The sequence below is a fragment of the Rana temporaria genome, chromosome 3 (genome assembly GCF_905171775.1).
Source record: "Rana temporaria chromosome 3, aRanTem1.1, whole genome shotgun sequence".
Lineage (NCBI taxonomy): Eukaryota > Metazoa > Chordata > Amphibia > Anura > Ranidae > Rana > Rana temporaria.
In genome coordinates, this window is record NC_053491.1 from 450,179,471 (window position 1) to 450,197,778 (window position 18,308).

The 18,308-nt window shown below is 45.8% G+C and overlaps 1 long non-coding RNA gene across 1 annotated transcript in view; it reads right to left on the reverse strand.

The window, feature by feature from the left end:
- LOC120933426 overlaps nucleotides 1–17,606 on the reverse strand; it is a 58,938-nt gene extending 41,332 nt beyond the window's left edge. The window contains exon 1 of the long non-coding RNA XR_005748088.1: nucleotides 17,291–17,606. This is a non-coding gene — a long non-coding RNA (uncharacterized LOC120933426). The remainder of the gene's footprint in view (nucleotides 1–17,290) is intronic.
- Between the last annotated feature and the right edge of the window lie 702 nt (nucleotides 17,607–18,308).

The following is an 18,308-nucleotide window of genomic DNA, read 5'->3' on the forward strand; positions in this document are numbered from 1 at the left end:
CCCAGCATCCACGGAGTCCTTGTTGGGAAGGATGAGCTATGGCCCCCCCTCTACCCCCAGGCTGGATCCACACACAGGCCTACTGCTGGAGGTCAGTGATGCTGCTGGTTCTGCTCCCATCCCCACTGACTTTCCATCTACAGTATGATGGAGGCTTTTGAACAAATGCTCTCTAAAAGCTTAGCCCAAAATGCTGCCCAGATTACTTCATCCATCCACGCAGATCTGCAGCAAATAGGGATGAGGATGGACATGATTGAAAAAAAGGCTGATCAGTCTGTGGCTCGGATTAATCAGAACACAGCACGGCTGCAGGGGGTTCAGGACCAATTAGAAACCGCTTTTACAAAGATCGATGACCTCGAGAACCGATCGAGATGCTATAACTTTAGGGTCAGGGGCTCCCCGAGTCGGTGAAAGAGGTGCAGATTGCTGTGAAATCCCTCATAAAAAAACCTTATTCCAGATATCGCTGATCATCGTCTGGAGCTGGACAGAGCTCATAGGGCCCTGCAGCCCCCCCACTCAGATGGTCTCCCCAGAGACATAATAGTTAAACCCCACTTTTATTCGGTTAAGGAAGAAATGATGAGGAAGGCGAGATACGCGGATAACCTGACGCTGCATGGACACAAGATACAGATTTTTGCCAACCTTTCTCCATACACGGTACAGAAAAGAAGATCGCTTAAACCGTTGCTGCAGCTTCTACTGGAAAAGGAAATCGCCTATAGATGGTCCTTCCCTCTCCGTCCTTCAAGAACAAAAGCTATGGCTTCTCCTTCTTGGCTGAGGGGGAGCGCCTCCTGAGTCATCTGGGGATCCTCTCACAGGATCCCGTGACCATGCAGACCAGCAGGGGGCACCCCTGCTTCTACCAAGAGGCCCTCACCAGCGAGCCCGTTGCAGCACACCTGGCTGAAACAAGGCCACAAGCGCTCCAAGGAAAATTTCCCGCCATGAGGGCCTTCTCCCCTTTATTTGGATCGGAGATCTGATCGGCGAAGTTCTCGCTTCGACTACGTCATGACTTGTCTTTTCCACTTTCCCCCTCCCCTTTTTTTTTTCCTTTAGGAACCATGCGGGCACTGAAGCCCTGCCTACAGTTACTTTCTTACGGTGTTATTTAACCACATTCTTCTTGCAGATTGCCCTGTTGGACCTTCACTGCTGAACTGGGGGGTGGGCGGTATTCGCCCTTTCACTGCTTGGGAGGATTACTCAGGCACCGGTTAGCCTGTGGTGGTCGTCCCCCTCTGGCACTCTGTGGATGCCCTGCGTGGTGTCTCTCGTCCCTTAAATGCCTTTATGTTTTTTTTTTGTTTAGTATATGTTTATCTAACTTACGATAGCCGTTTGGTCGTTGAAATTATGTTTCTGATAGGATCCTCTGGGTGATGGGTGGTGGCTGCGCCTCCTGTGGTCCAGGGGATGGTTTCTAAGATGCCCCCGGGCTCTGCTCTCTTTGCGTAGTTCAGGGCCCCCTGGGGTCACTATTGTTTTAGTTTATTACTATTCATTCGTAGTAGGGGCGCCCTGATATGTTGATCATATTAGGCTCAGATCTGAGCCTTTAGTTTTGTTCGTTTTTGGGTGGTTGGGCTGTGGTGCACCCAGTGCACCTCACTTAAGGACCGGGAGTGCTTATTGTGCTCCATTAGTCCTTTCACGGTTTTCCCGGTTCCAGGGAATTCCCAGCCTCTCAGGTTGAAGGGTAGGTGATGGTCAGTCCATCCCGACCCCTAGGTGGGGGTCAGCGGACCCCCGGGTTTATTGTTCTGATATTGTTACTGTGTTTGTTAAGTCCATATTTTTGTTCTACAAGTATGTAACCTGCTTCTCTTCTTTCCTCCCTTTTTTTCTGCTTCTTCTTCTTCCTGAAACGGCTCATCTGAGTTCCCACGGATGCCATGGCTGTCACCGGCTTCATGTCCCATAGCCCGGGCCCCGCCTTCTCTTCATCTCAGGAACTCTGGTGAGTGCTGCTCTCTAGATTAAGGTGAGCTCAATTTTTTTGCTGTAGTGCTTCCCGCTCTGATCCATGCCTAATACACATCCTTCTATACCCTCCCTCAAGATTATCTCACATAACACTCAGGGCCTTAACTCTCCCGTAAAACGTAGGAAACTTTTCCAGCAATACCACTCCATGCATGCAGACATTCTCCTGTTACAGGAGACTCACTTCCCGGCCACATTTAAACCCACCTTCCTTCACCAGCGCTACCCTCAATTTTTCGGATAATAAAACAAAAGGGGTGGCAATCTGCTTTGCCAAACAAATCAATCTGTCTCAACCGAAGGTGGTCATTGATCCGCTAGGGCGCTACATTCTGGTATCCGGTCACATTGACGGAGAACTATATTCCCTTGTATCATATTACACCCCCAATACAGGTCAGAAACCATTTTTTGACTCCCTACTTCACAAACTGCTGCCTCATCTCAAAGGGACGGTTTTCATTGGCGGCGAAATCAAGGGTTGAGAAACCAATGCCCAGGCGTCCCTCTAAACAGTGTTAAAATCGCTAAACTACTAAACTCGGCGGGGCTGATTGACATTTGGAGGGAGGTGAACCCCCATGCAAAGGACTACACCCATTTCTCTGCCCCGCACAACTCATTTGCCAGGATAGACCACATTTTCACACGCTTCTCCACAATACCTCCGATTATGACTTCCAAGATAATTGACACTCCCCTCTCGGATCACTCGATTGTCACTTTGACCGCATTGCGCTCCTCTGGAGTGAGAGGTCCCCCGCGTTGTCATTTGCAGGAGTCCCTTCTGAGTGACCCAATCCAGTGTTCCCTTCTGGAAGAGGCTATTAAGGATTATTTCCTTGTTAATGCGACAAGCGAGGTTTCTGCTGCCACAGTCTGGGCTGTGCACAAATCGGTTATTAAATGTAGACTCATTCAGATGAGGTCGAAACTTAAGGCGGAACACAGAGCGGAAATACTGAAACTTACTGAGGACTTTCGTACTCTTGCTAAAGCGCACAAACGACACCCCACGGCAGAGTCTCTGGAGAAATTAGACAGGGCACGAGCCCTACTTAACTTGAAACTGACAACAGACGCTGAAAGGCACCTTAGATGGACGGGGGCAACATTTTATTCCCAGGACAGGATTGGATCTAAATTGGCGATAAAGCCGAGTCCCAAACAACGCACTTTGACCTTCCCTAAAATTCGGGCGACCTCAGGGGACCTGACGCAAAACCCAACCAAGATCATGGATTCGTTTTTGCAGTTCTACTCGGATCTATACAAGCCTTCCCAATCTCCCCGGGGCCCTTTGACGAACAAATTTTTAGATGATCTCCCTCTGCCCACTCTGTCTAAAGAGCATAGAACTCTCCTTGAGAGTCCGTTCACCCCAGAGAAAATTCTGGACACTATGAAATCCCTTAAGTTAGGTTCTTCGCCTCGGCCGGATGGATTCTCCACCGGATACTACAAGAAATTTGGACCCTGTCTGGCACCGCATCTGGCTCGGTGGTTCAACTCTCTCAGGGAGGGAGGTCACCTGGATAGGGACCTGAACTCAGCATATATCTTAGTGATTCCCAAACCTGACAAGGACGCTAGTGAGGTGGGTAACTACCGCCCGATCTCACTGATTAATAATGACGTTAAAATTATGACCATCAACAAACTTAATGGCATTTTTAAGACCTCTTTAGAGCCAGATGCTAGAACCTGCCTACTGGGAGACATGGAAGACCATAGAGTTCCCCCGGGAACACTGGAGGGCGTGTTGAGAGGTCTATTTCAGGCACGCAAACTAATTGCGCAACGTTGCCAGGCGCATGGTCCCCCATCTGTTAGAAACTGGATTGGAACCATAAATATGCTGATTGAGAGCGAGAGAGTGGCTTTTATTAAACAAGGCAATTACAAAAGATTAGTAAAAGTGTTGGGACCCTGGTTGAGTCACACAGGTTTCCCTCCGTAGAGGTAAAATACTGTCACCATTAGTAGCTCCCCCCTACTATAGAAGATAGTAATTTCTCAACAACTAAAAATCAAAGCAAGGGGTGTCAAATTCCCCCCAAAAAGACACTACGAGCTATAGTCGCGAAAGAGGCAACCTCCCTCCTCCACCTCGGTTGGCTTTTTCTTTTCCTTTTAAGAATGCACTAGAGATATTTCGAGGGGGGGGGAGAGATTAGATAGGGGTGTGGGTAGGAGGGGGGGGAGGGGACAAGAGAGGGGGTGGGAAGAGGTAGAGGAATTTTTTGTATGCACGCTATGTTTACTGTTGGCGATGGTTTTGTATTTTACTGCATGCATTATGCACTTTATGCTATGGATGTGAGCAATTCTGTAAACACTGTATTTTGGGTAAAAAACAAAATAAAGAATAAAAAAAAAAAAAAAAATTATGACAAATTTTGGCCAATAGGGTTTCGGGCTTTTTAGCTGCATACATCCATAAAGACCAGGTGGGCTTCATCCCTGGGGGACAGGGCCCAGACCAGACGGGTGGGATGGGGGTCCCCAACAAAAAGGCTTTTTGCTCTCCATAGACCTACACAAGGCCTTCGACTCCATAGATTGGGCCTACCTGTCGGATATCTTGGGGAGGTGGGGCTTCGGCCCATATTTCTTAAATCTTATCCGGGCACTTTACTCAAACCCCACTGAGCAGGTACGCTTAATGGGCAGATACTCAGATTCTTTCACCATAGGGAGGGGTACCAGACAGGGCTGCCCGCTCTCTCCCCACCTTTTTGCTATGGCCATAGAAACATTGGCCATAGCGATTAGATCTAACCCTGACATTAGGGGAGTGACGTGCGGACAAGGGGAACACAAGTGCGCGCTATACGCGGATGAACTTCTCTTTACCACCTCTCCTCTGACCTCCACTCCTGTAATTCTTAAGACGCTGCGGGCTTTTAGTGGAGTTTCGGGACTGAGAGTTAAAATGACTAAATCAACAGCGTTGAACATTACAGTTCCCCCAGACCTTCTCAATCAGCTCTCTAATAATTTTGAGTTCCGCTGGGCCCCCGGTGCTATCCCATACCTAGGCATTAAACTAACGTCAGACGTCGATGGTCTTTTTAAAGCCAACTATCCCCCTATGATACTGAAATGTAGAGGTGACTTGGACGCATGGTCGAGGTGTGGTCTGTCCTGGTTAGGTAGGGTCCACGCAGTGAAAATGACTCTTCTCCCTCGTTTGTTGTACTTATTCCTCTCCCTCCCTGTGCCAGTTGCGAAACGCTTCCTCAGTACACTGCAATCACAAATAGTTCGCTTTGTGTGGGGTAATAAGGGGTATAGGTGTCCCTCGGGAATTTTTTTCCGCCTGAAATCGCAGGGCGGTCTGGGTCTCCCAACAATTATCAGGCAGCTCAACTTACACAAATCTCAACGGCCTTTTTTAGGGGGCCAAAGCCTGACTTTCTATGGAAAGAATGGCTACCCCTTTGCATACCATTGATTACCTTCTCTGTTGTGACCCCGGGGGCAGGCCTGCAATATTGTCCCCCACTCTCTCACACTCTGTAGCCTTAAGCACAAAGCTCTTTGGATTTCCTGCTCTGACATCCTCCCTTAGACCCCTGGCTCATTTATTTCATAATGCGGCTTTCCCCCCGGGTTTGAACATTGAGGCCTTTCGGTGGTGGACCGATAAGGGGCTCTACCGCATTGGACACTTTCTCTCCTCGGCGGGTCCGATTTCCCTGTCCCATTGTAGGAAGAAACTGGAGATTCCCGATTCGGAGCTCTTCAGATTTGCCCAAATCTCCCATTTTATACGCTCTATTTGGACCGATAACAAGGTTCCCCTCACGATAATGCCCTATGAGCATTGGTGCTCTTCTGCAGAGGATCAGAGGGGGGGCATTTCCTTGATCTACACAGCTCTCACTTATGCCCAGGCCTGGGAGGAGGACGTGGACGGTTCATGGGATACTGCGGTCTGGTTCCAAGCTGCACAGAGGTCGTATAAAGGTATTCTGAACATTACTCTCATAGAGGCTAGCTTAAAAGTTTTGGTAAGATGGTACTATGTTCCTTCCAGGTTGGCAAGGATATTTCCAGGGACCTCGTCAGTGTGCTTTAGGGGGTGTGAACTGGAGGGCTCCATGCTCCACATTTGGTGGTCGTGCCCCCGTATTAGATCCTTTTGGCAAAAGGTGTTCCGCACCATTAGCACCTTAACCGGAGTGGGGGAGGCTCCCCACCCTATCGTGGCTCTTCTGAATCAGTATATCCCTAACCTACCCAAAAGCTCCCAGACCTTATCGCTTTTCATTCTCTTGGACGCCAAAATGTCCATTGCCAAAGCCTGGAAGAAGCCTAGGGTCCCCTTCCGGGGGTTCAGGAGGAAAGTATCCTGGATCATGATGCAAGAACAAATTGTTGCTAAACTCCATGACAAAACTGAGAAATTCATGGCGATTTGGGAACCCTGGGCTGACTTCTGTAATCTTTCTCTGAGGCCGGGTGTGCGGCTCGGACACTTAACCGCTGGTGCTACCCCCTGACGGAGGTAGCACGTTTCTCTCCTTATCTCTCCTACACTTTTCCTTCCTTCTTTCTGTCGCCTCCCTTGGCTCCTCTACTGCAGGTTATGTTACCATGTATGACCTCCCCCTGTCGTACCATACATGGCTGCGTTTAAGCCATTTGAGTGATTACCTTCCTCTCTCGTCTCTACAGTTATAATTAGGCTTGTAGCCGGGTGTGGGAGGGTGGCGATTGCATCCCCTGAGAGGCAGTTTGACCCCATAGGGGCCTCTCGGGAGGGTGGGGTTGCTGCGCCCTGCCCGCTGGGAAGTTCCCCCAAACAGCCTTGCTTGAGGATGGAGAGGGTTGATTTTCTTTCCCCCTTTTTTTTTTTGGATACTCCTTAGGCCTAGTACACACGAGAGGATTTATCCGCGGAAACGGTCCGGAGGACCGTTTCCGCGGATAAATCCTCTGGCGGATTTTGATCTGATGGTTGTACTAACCATCAGATCAAAATCCCAGCGGAATTCCCTCCGCAGTGACGTGTCGCGCCGTCGCCGCGATGACGCGGCGGCGTGCGCGACGCTGTAATATAAGGACTTCCACGCATGCGTTGAATCATTACGACGCATGCGAGGGAGGGAATCGGACGGATTGATCCGCTGAGTCTGTACAGACCAGCGGATCAATCCGCTGGACTGGATTCCAGCGGATAGATTTCTTAGCATGCTAAGAAAATTTGATCTGTTGGAAATCCATCGCCCGGAAAAATATCCGCGGATAAATATCCGCTGGATCGTGCACACCAGCGGATCTATCCGCTGAAACCGGTCCGCAGATAAATTCCAGCGGATCGATCCTCTCGTGTGTACGGGGCCCAAGTGTTATTGGGGGAAGGATTTAGAGGTTCTCACTTCAGGACTTGGAATGTAATGTCATTGTTACTAATGTTGTCTCAATGTTTATGACATTCTCTTTTGAATGCTTGTTATTTTAAAAATATCTCAATAAAAACTATTGAAATAAAAACAAAGTAACATTACAGTATAACAGTAAGATCATACCATACCTGCAAAGCAAATACCAAAAAAAAAAAAAAAAAACATAGTAAAAAATAAATTAACGCAACCTGTGCCTAAAATATATATATGCCGAAGCATGGGGGCATCCTCCCGCAAAAAAGTTATGCCGCGTAGACACGGTCTGACTTTTCCACGGGCAAGCCTCCATCGGAATTTCGACGTATGTACGCGGCATTAAAAGTTATGCTGCGTACACACGGTCTGACTTTTCCACGGGAAAGCCTCCGTAGGAATGTCGACCGTATGAACGCGGCATTAGGAGCAAAATTGCTCCTCCACCCCTAATGCCCCCATGCTTCCGCATATATGCTCTTTTTTTAACTGTGGTGGTGAAATTACCTCCTACAGCACTGGAGTCACGGCTTTATATATCGTGGGAGAAAACGCTGTTGCTGTCAAGATAAATAAGTCCGCGCAACAGCTGAATGGCGTACCTGAAAACAGTAACGTAAATTACATACCTGAAAAGCAAGCATGAAAAAACATAACAATAAAACTTTGCAGAATAGAATGCAGTAAAAAAAGAGCAGAACAATAGAGAGAGAATAGAGAGGGAGAGAATAATAAAACAACAACAATTTAACCCTGGGGCAGAAACCCTATGACCGAAAATCCTGGGGCAGAAACCCTATGACCGAAACCCTGGGGCAGAAACCCTATGACCGAAAAAACCTAGGGCAGAAACCCTATGACCGAAAAAACCTGGGGCAGAAACGCTATGACAGCAAAACCTGGGGCAAACGTAATGACAAAACCTGAGGCAGAATGGTCTGACAGAAACCCCAGCCTGGAACGCTGAGGCAAAATCTGGCAGAAACCTGGGCATAAATGGTATGAGAGAAAGCTGCGCCTGCAACACTGAGGCAGATATGTAAAGAGAAATGTTGAAACAGAAATCGTGCGGCCCGAACACTATGACAGCAAACCTGGGGGCAGAAAGGCCTGATACTAGCTATGTAAAAGCATGAGCGACTACCATGAGAAAATGTCACCGAATGACTGCCTACCATGCGAACCGTAACATATGCGAAAATGCCATGGCCCACGTGAATGCATGAGAAACGTCATCGCATGAGCAACCACCATGAGAAACGTCATCGCATGCGAAACACCATGAGAAACGTCATTGCATGAGAAACGTCATTGCATGAGAACATCATGAAACCAGGGACAGAAACGTAATGACAAAAACCAGGGACAGTAACGCAAAAACCGAAACCAGGGACAGAAACTTAATGGTCAACATGAATGTACCCCCCCGTGAGAACCGCAATCGCATGGGAACCGTAACGCATGAGCAACTACCATGAAACGTAATCGCATGAGAACCGTAATCGCATGAGAACCTACCATGTGAAAAACGATCGCATGACAAAATCGCATGAGAGACAAAAATCGCATGAGACACAGAATCACATGAGAAATACCATGTGAAACGTGATCGCATGAGAACCGTAACGGCATGACAAAACGCATGAGACACAAAATCGCATGAGAAAATACCATGTGAAACGTGATCGCATGAGAAACGTAACCGCATGAGAAAATACCATGAGACACGAAATCGCATGAGAAACGTAACCGCATGAGAAAAAACCATGAGACACAAAAATCGCATGAGAAACGTGACCGCATGAAAAAATACCATGAGACACGAAATCACATGAGCACCATAGTCGCATGAGCACCATAGTCGCATGAGCACCATAGTCGCATGAGAAACAGTCGCATGAGAAACATGGTCGCATGAGAAACATGGTCGCATGAGAAACATGGTCGCATGAGAAACATGGTCGCATGAGAAACATGGTCGCATTAGAAACATAGTCGTATGAGAAACATAGTCGCATAAGAAAAAGAATGGTATGAAAAAATGTAACATTGCGAACATGCACGGCATGAGAAACGTAACCACTTGGACGCATAACTACGCCAGAGAAACGCGACACGAATGCCTAGCGAACCTGACCCCTGACCTGAGTAAAATGGTTGGACAGTCTATCCCCCCCTTCAATGCCGCTAGCATGACCCCAGAGATGCGGGGGGGCGGCCCCCCCCCCCCCCAAGTAGCCAACGTGTGACCCCTGGGAAACAACGCCCTATGATCACTTCCTAAACACACACTTCAACATATCTCCTTAAGCAGCTCAGAGAACAGGACACGAAAATTGATATGAGGTCAAACATCTGAGTTAAAACAATGTGCACCAGCTAGATACAGTAAATGAATGAAATGAGCCCAGGAGAAGGAGTGAGTGAATGGATGAGCTGGCGGCCCTGCAGATGCTGCCGGCGCGCACCCGAGGGAGTGGGTGGGTGGATGAATGGATCGGGGATCGCTACTCGGGGAGCACGTGGACGACAAGCGGGCTGACGGTACGAGAGGAGGACCCGGACGAGCACTGGAGGAAACACGTGACCGCCGCCGGCGGCGGGAGAAGGTGGCTGACCGGCTAGCGCGACAGACAGGCAGGTAGGGTGGGAAGATGTGGAACCCCGGGGGAAGGAAACAACCTCTAAACAGACCTGTGGTGCATGGAGTGGTAAGGGGATGGATGGACGGCTTGCCGGCCGGCCCCCCCCCCTCCCTCAGTGTGAGTTGAGACCTGACAGGGAGGAGGAGCGGACGGCCCCCGCCACACACCGGTGTGTGCCCGGAGGAGTGGGAGGGAGGTTGGATGGCCCCCCCCTCGTGTACCCGGAGAATTGCAGTGCTCCCCCATGTGAGCCCGCAGATAGCCCAGGGTGGAAGGCGGCTCCCACTCTCCCCATATCGCCTGGTACTCGCCCAGGGAGAAGCTGGTGGGCCAGAACACGTGGAGCCGCCATAAACGGACGGACGACCCCTCCCTCCTCCAAAGCCGATGGCTGAATGGCGTCTGCCGACGCTGACATGACACACCCCCTCCTACCGAGAAACCTACGGTGACCCAGCCCTGACAGGGAGGGAGTCTTAAATACCCTGCGGCCAGCCTTCTAACTTATCTAGAAAGGACACATCTCAAAAATAACATTAAATATCCAAAGTGAATATTAAATGACTAGTAAAATTATTGTTACTATATTCATTAAAAAATGAAAAAAAAAATTACATATAATACTAATCATAATAACAATAAAATAAATAATATTATATCATTATTTATCAGAAATAAAACAATTTAAATCAAAATCAACATTCAAACCATCAGGGGTGAGAACTTTAGTCTCCACTATCCAATAGGACTCACGTTGACTAATACAACGAAAATAATTACCCCCCCTCCAGTGGCGATCTACCCTTTCGATGCCCCAAAACTTGAGACATCTAGGGTCTTTGTTATGGTGTAACCGAAAATGTTGGGAGACGCTATGTGTGCGTAGTCCTTTTTTGATATTATTAACATGTTCACCAATTCATCTTCTCCGCCGCTTCCGGGTATGGTCTTCGGGACTGGGCGTTCCTATTTGATTGACAGTCTTCCGACAGGCTTCCGACGGTCGCATCTATCGCGTCACGAGTAGCCGAAAGAAGCCGAACGTCGGTGCGGCTCTATACGCCGCCTGCGCACCGACGTTCGGCTACTTTCGGACTTAAAAAACAAAACAGTAAAGTTAGCCCAATTTTTTTGTATAATGTAAATAGATACCTAATATGTCACGCTTTAATATTGCGCACACTCATGGAATGGTGCCATACTTCGGTACTTAAAAATCTCAATAGGCGACGTTTTAAAAACATTTACATGTTACCATTTTTGAGTTACAGAGGAGGTCTAGTGCGAGAATTGTTGCACACGCTCCAACGTACGCGACGATACCTCACATGTGGGGTTTGAATGGCGTTTACATATGTGGGCGGGACTTACATGCGTTTTCGCTTCTGAGCGCGAGCTACCGGGGACAGGGGCACATTTTTTTTTATCACTTTTATTCCTATTACAAGAAATGTAAACATCCCTTGTAATAGTAATCAGTGTGACAGGTCCTCTTTATGGAGAGATGTGGGGTCAATAAGATCCCACATCTCTCCTCCAGGCTTACAAGCATGAGATTGTGAAAAAAATTCACCGATCTCATGCCGACAGCCGCGATTGCAGCTTTGTTTAATTCCGGGTAACCCAGGCGTGATGTCATAACGTTGCACCCGGTCCTCAGACGGTCATAGAGATGACTGGTGACCATCTCTATGCTTCCCAATGACACGAGAGAGCCCGGAGAAGCACCGGATGGCGGCAGGGGGCGTCTCGCTGCTTATAAGAATGATCAAGCGGCAGAACTGCCACTTTGATCATTCTTATTTTGCAGAGAATCGCCGGCTGAAGACGGTGATATTTGAATGATGCCTGTAGCTGCAGGCATCATTCAGATATCACTGCACAAAGCCGAGGACATCATATGACGTCCTCGGTAGGCAAGTGGTTAAGGAAGAATTGTCCAAAATGTACTAGAGAAAAAGAATACAGACAGTGTTTACTACAGATTAACCTGCACATATACGTCGGCAGAATGGCACATGTACGTACAGGTACGTCCTTGTACTAGTACCCAGCCGTGGGTCGCGGGCGCGCTCCCGGGATCCGGTCCGAAGCTCCGGGACCAGCGAAACTGATCCCCGCGATCGGTCCCCGGAGTTGAAGAACGGGGAGAGCCGTGTGTAAACACGGCTTCCCCGTTCTTCACTGTGGCGGCTGCATCGATCGTGAGATCCCTTTTATAGGGGGACACAATCGATGATGTCACACACCCCTACAGTTGTAAACACACTTCAGGGAACACATAACCCCATCAGCGCCCCCTTGTGGTTAACTCCCAAACTGCAACTGTCATTTTCACAATAAACAATGCATTTTAAATGCATTTTTTTCTGTGAAAATTACAATGGTCCCAAAAATTTGAGAAAAAAAAAAAAAATCGCTGATCGCCGCCATTAGTAGTAAAAAAAAAAAAGAATTAATAAAACATGCAATAAAACTATCCCCTATTTTGTAGATGCTATAAATTTGGCGCAAACCAACCGATAAACGCTTATTGCGATTTTTTTTTTACCAAAAATAGGTAGAAGAATACGTATCGGCCTAAACTGAGTAAAAAATTATTTTTTTATATATTTTTGGGGGATATTTATTATAGCAAAAAGTAAAAAATCTTGCATTTTTTTCAAAATTGGCGCTCTATTTTTGTTTATAGCGGAAAAAAAATAAAAACCGCAGAGGTGATCAAATACCACCAAAAGAAGGCTCTATGTGTGAAAAAAAAAAATACACCAATTTTGTTTGGGAGCCACTTTGCACGACCACGCAATTGTCAGTTAAAGCGACGCAGTGCCGAATCGCAAAAAGGGGCAAGGTCCTTTAGCTGCATTTTGGTCCGGGTCTTAAGTGGTTAAAAGATCCCAAATAACACAGCAATGTAATAAATTGGCCAGCAGCAGGGCAGTTTGAAATAGGAAGGCTAGGTCCAAATGTACTAGAGACAAAGGGCACTGGCTGGGGCTTTACTACAAGAATTAGGATACTGCAGAGGATATAGCAGTGTAAAACTGACCAGCAAGAAAGCTTTAATCAGTGATATGATGACTGATTGTTTTTTTTTGTTTTTTTTTACAGTGGTTTATATATATTTTTTAGATCTATGGGGGTAAGTGACGCAAGTGATATAACATGAGATCGTTTAGGTGCACACTGTTTTTACATCTATTTTTTTGTCTTTTAAATGATGCAAGAAAAGGTAAGGAGGTAAGAGGACATCTCTACAAAGTGAGGGAAAATTACATCTTGGACAGTTTTTTCCAGAACAGGCGTGTTCTTTAGAAGATGTCCTTTGTATTCCATCACACGTATATTGCATTTATTTTAGTACATATATATTTAATGGCTGATGGCTACAAAACCAAGGATCATTTGTGGTGTCCGAGTCCACAAAATGACTGTGTCAGGTGTGCACAGGTAAGTCGTCCACTTAATGTTATCTAGAACCTAGCATATCTCACACACTATACTCTAAACTGCATCAACAGCTATATACAGTTACTACACGTCTGTCAATGTGCTTTTTTGACATTTTAAATTACAATGTATTGCAATAGGTCACCCTATTCCAATAAATAGGCTGGCAATGCACCAACATGTCCAAATAAAGGCCATGCACCATTTTTGGCAATGCAGCACTCCACAACCCAATGAAGTGCATTACCACATATTGTGGATCTGTGTACCTTCGTGCATTGAGGTTGCAAAGCAGCATGCTGAAACTGTGTGAATGGTCCCTTAGTTTTATAGCGTGTGCTGCAGTTATCTCAAATGTGCTTTTAATAAACATTACACACATTTAGGAATAACATTTCAGAACACTTGAAACAACTTTTTCTACATCCTATGAAAAGCCTTTCTTAATTGACTGGGATTCAATACAATAAAAGTCAAATACTTCAGTATTTATTATGGTATAGAAATGTATATAAATTCAATTTAAATTATGTGACACTACCCTCACCCTAGCTTTTAATTTTTATCTATTCTTTATTTTATTTTCCACAAGACACTTAATATTTACTATTATTCTCTGTTCTATGTTGCTAATTTCTACATTGGAGTTGTTTGTTCTACATTACTCTGATATTCTTGTGCAGATTACCACTGTGATCTGCATATTTGGACACTGTATTTTTGTCAATTGTTTCTATGCTCTCTTTTGAGAAATCTCTTTGATATCATTATGTTGATGTTATCATTCTTTTGTACTCTATGATCCTGCTTTGTACTATGTGTTTTTTAAAAACCCAATAAAAATACAATTTAAAAAAAAAAAAAAAAAATTTCCCTCTAGCATTAAATCCGGCATAGTAGCACGAGCTACACTATGCCGGTCTTAATTTTTTTTTTCCCGTACTCACTGTTATAGCGTACATAGAAGATTCCGGGGAATGGGCGTTCCTATGGACAGGGAAGGTGATTGACGGCCGGCCGTGGCACGTCACGCTTCTCCGGAAATAGCCGAAATAGGCTTGGCTCTTCACGGCGCCTGCGCATAGCCTGTGCGCAGGCGCCGTGAAGAGCCGAGACCTACTCCGGCTGTCTTCGGGGAGCGTGACGTGCCAGAGCCGGCCGTCAATCACCCTCCCTCTTGCTAGGAACGCCCATTCCCCGCGGCAGACGGAATCGTCTATGTACGATATAACCGTGAGTACGGGGATAAAAAAATTAAGACCGGCATAGTGTAGCTCGCGCTACTATGCCGGATTTTATGCTGCATTGTTGTTAAGGAGGGTGAACCACCGCTTTAATGAATAGCATTGTGTACATGTTATTCCCCCTTTTAACCACTTCCAGATTGCCCACTGCACATTTACTGTGGCAGGGTGGCCCAGCTGTGCGAAACAACATACCTGTATGTTGTTCCCCCCTTTCGGGGTCTGGGGCATGGGCCAGCGCCACCGACGACTCGCTGTACTTGGACAAAGCAGGAGCCAATCAGCAAGTCTGACAGCTGTGAGAGCTGCCAGGACCTCTGATCGTTCACTGGAGAGGCAGAATGGCAGTCTGCCTATGTAAACAAGGCAGACCGCCATTCTTTTAGAGAGGAAGAGAGAGATATTGTGTTCCTGCTAATCAGAAACACAGACCTCTCTCTTCCTCAGATAAAGTGGAGTTCCGCCATAAAGTGGAACATCCGCTTTAGGACTCTTGACCCCCTGACACATTTGGCATGTAATTTTTTTGGGGCGATGGAGTGAGTTCCTAGCTTTGAAAGGTACCAAGCTTCCACGTCTGCTAGGGACGCTAATCTCGCCTCCCTCCCTGCAATCTTCTAGGACATGTCATAGGTCCCAGAAGATTGCCCGTCCATTTAGTGCAAGTGCTTATATAATAACAACTTCAAAAAATAGGAGCTAGGGTTATAAATACGACACCCGTCATGTGACCAGGAAGCTTCCTGGCGACATCAATAGATGAAACGTACGTCAAAGCGTTCCTGGTCATGTTCAGCTACTTCCAGATTTGGCACAGAGAGGCGGTTGGAATGCACACTACACCTACCCACGAGAGTGAGACACAGAGCAGCGGGTGCTCCACGTCCCATCTAGCTGTAACACGCTTGATTCCTTAGTGCCAAGGTCTCGGCACTTGCACAAGTAGGCGACGATTTGGCTTTTGCTTTTAATCTGTTTTACAATAAATCGCAGAACTTCACTATGGCCTGTTTTTCTTCATTTTATCCATGGTAATTTCTTCTGTTGGAGTCCATGCCTGGCCAGTCCCATACAAGTACCAGTACAGACCTTAGGCCACCAACTGTACTAAAGCTCCACCTGATCCTTTTTTAACCTCTTCTCCACCACCCGCCATCAAATGACGGTGGGAGGCAGACCCCCTATCCCCTATACACAGATCACCCCTCAATCCTGCACACCATATACAGATCACCCCTCAAACCTATACACTGTACACAGCCCACCCCTCAATCCTCATACATTTTCTATGTAGGTGCACCCGTATGACTTTTCCGTTAGTATATGTGTGTTTTCAGGGTTGGGGGACTTTCAGGTTTTTTTTGGCAGGGGGGCAGCATTAAAGGGAGTAAATCCGGGCCTGCTTACCCCCATAAATTGTGTGACCACTAATATCAATTGGTTAGTCAAGTGAAAACCAAATTCCTGTTCATTTAATTCTTCTGCACATTATTGTATAACTGAAGTGAATATTCACACAGTTTATAGTGTGCATTCAACTAATTTAGTAAACTGAATGTATAGTGTGAACATTCTCAACTAATTTAGTAAACTGAATGTATAGTGTGAACATTCTCAACTAATTTAGTAAACTGAATGAATATATATTTTACTATGAGGACCTTGCGAGCTACCTATTAAAAAATGTGTAATAAATGACAGCTGCTAGCACCAATCGTGTCTCATAAAGCTGTGTGATAACAATATAATTAAAAAAATACTCATTTAAAATCTTCCCAATGATGAATTTTAAAGTGCCAACATTGGAATAAAACATCCAAATATAAATCGTGACAGTAAATCAAGCTGAAAAAATATATAAATATAATCCTTAGTCCCTGTGGAGAACTAATCCGTGCTGCGTGTCACACTTCACAGCAAATAAACATGAAAAAAAACAAAATATATAATAATAATATAATATATATATATATATATATATATATATATATATATATATATATATATATATATATATATATATAATCAAAGGAAATATATATGGTGCCACAAACGTGAATCATAAAGTGCTGCAGTGCATTAAAGCTCCATTTAGAAACGCAAACCAGAAGGTTTTTTAATCTTTTATTTCCTGCCTCTAAACGTTGAGCTCAAAATATGCCTGTAATTGTCCCAATGTTTATGGACACATAGGATAACATTGAGCTACTTCTACAGGCAAAACACAAAACTCTGGTAGAAGCATATTTTTTTTTTTATTGAGCCTAATAAGCAGTTCAATGGTCATAGAAAAGGATGCGCTCCAGCGTGTTCGCATAGAAAACGTGCAGAGCCCACCAGGAAGTGTGCACGGCGCTGTGCTAATCACAGCCAGGGAGACATTGGCTCGGCTGCAGGGATAGTGAAATGTCTCCCTGGCCGTTATTAGCGCAGCGCCGTGCTCACTTCCTAGCGGGCTCTGCACGTGTTCTATGCGAACACGCCGGAGCTCATCCTTAGTCATAGATTAACATATCCAAACATCTAAACCGTACAAGTGTACAATCATAAGAAGTGTACCCACCTGGTATAATGTAGTAGATTTCCCCTTAGAAACGCCTTGTTCCCTTAACCAGCAGTTCTTGTAAGTGATTGAACCCAGCCTTCACTTTTATTTATTTTATCACCATTCAGTAAAATGTGTTTACTTTCCATTGGCTGAAAAGGTGTGATCTACTTCACAAAAGACATCTTCACAGTCTACTTTCAGCTTCTCTGTGTTTCAGCTCTCCATTGCAATCACAGCCAGGACAAGTTCTCTAACATTCTACTATGTGGAGGGAAGACTATAGGAGTGTACCTTCATTGAAAATTAATGACAGCTGTCTCTCATCATTAGCATAAATAACAGGTGATGCTATATACATATATTGTCAATGACTGGAGATAGTGAAACAATGTGTTCTGATCTTTTTTTAGGGTCTATCGCATTTGTCTGTGATTTGTGTGATCACACTGCTCTGTCTCTGCAGATAAATAACTGCTTAGGCATCCATTTTTAATGCTAAATTTATATTTAACTTTCATAGCAAACTATCAACTTGGTTGTACTACAGACATAAAAACAATTTGCAGAGAAATTAAATTAGCAGCAGTTAGCTGACCATAAAGTCAGCCATAGGCCTCATACACACGACTGTTTTCCTCGGTCGTGTGTATGTTTTTCGCCAAAAAAAACTGTTGTGGATCTCGATGACAAAAAAAGAGAACATGCTTTATTTTTTCTCGTCGGGAGTCTCAATTTCCTCGTCGTGTTTCTCGTCGGGCTGGTTTACGATGAGAAACACGTTCGTGTGTATGCTTAGAAAGCCGCGCATGCTCAGAATAAAGTATGAGACGGGAGCGCACCTTCGGTAAAAGTAGCATCTGTAATGGAGATAGCACATTCATCGCGCTGTAACAGACTGAAAAGCGCGAATCGTCTCTCACCAAGCTTTTACTAACACGCGGTAACATGAGATTAGCTAAAGCAGCCCCAAGATGGTGCCAGTGGAATCAAACTTCCCCTTTATAGTGCCGTTGTACGTCACCGCGTTTGAGAA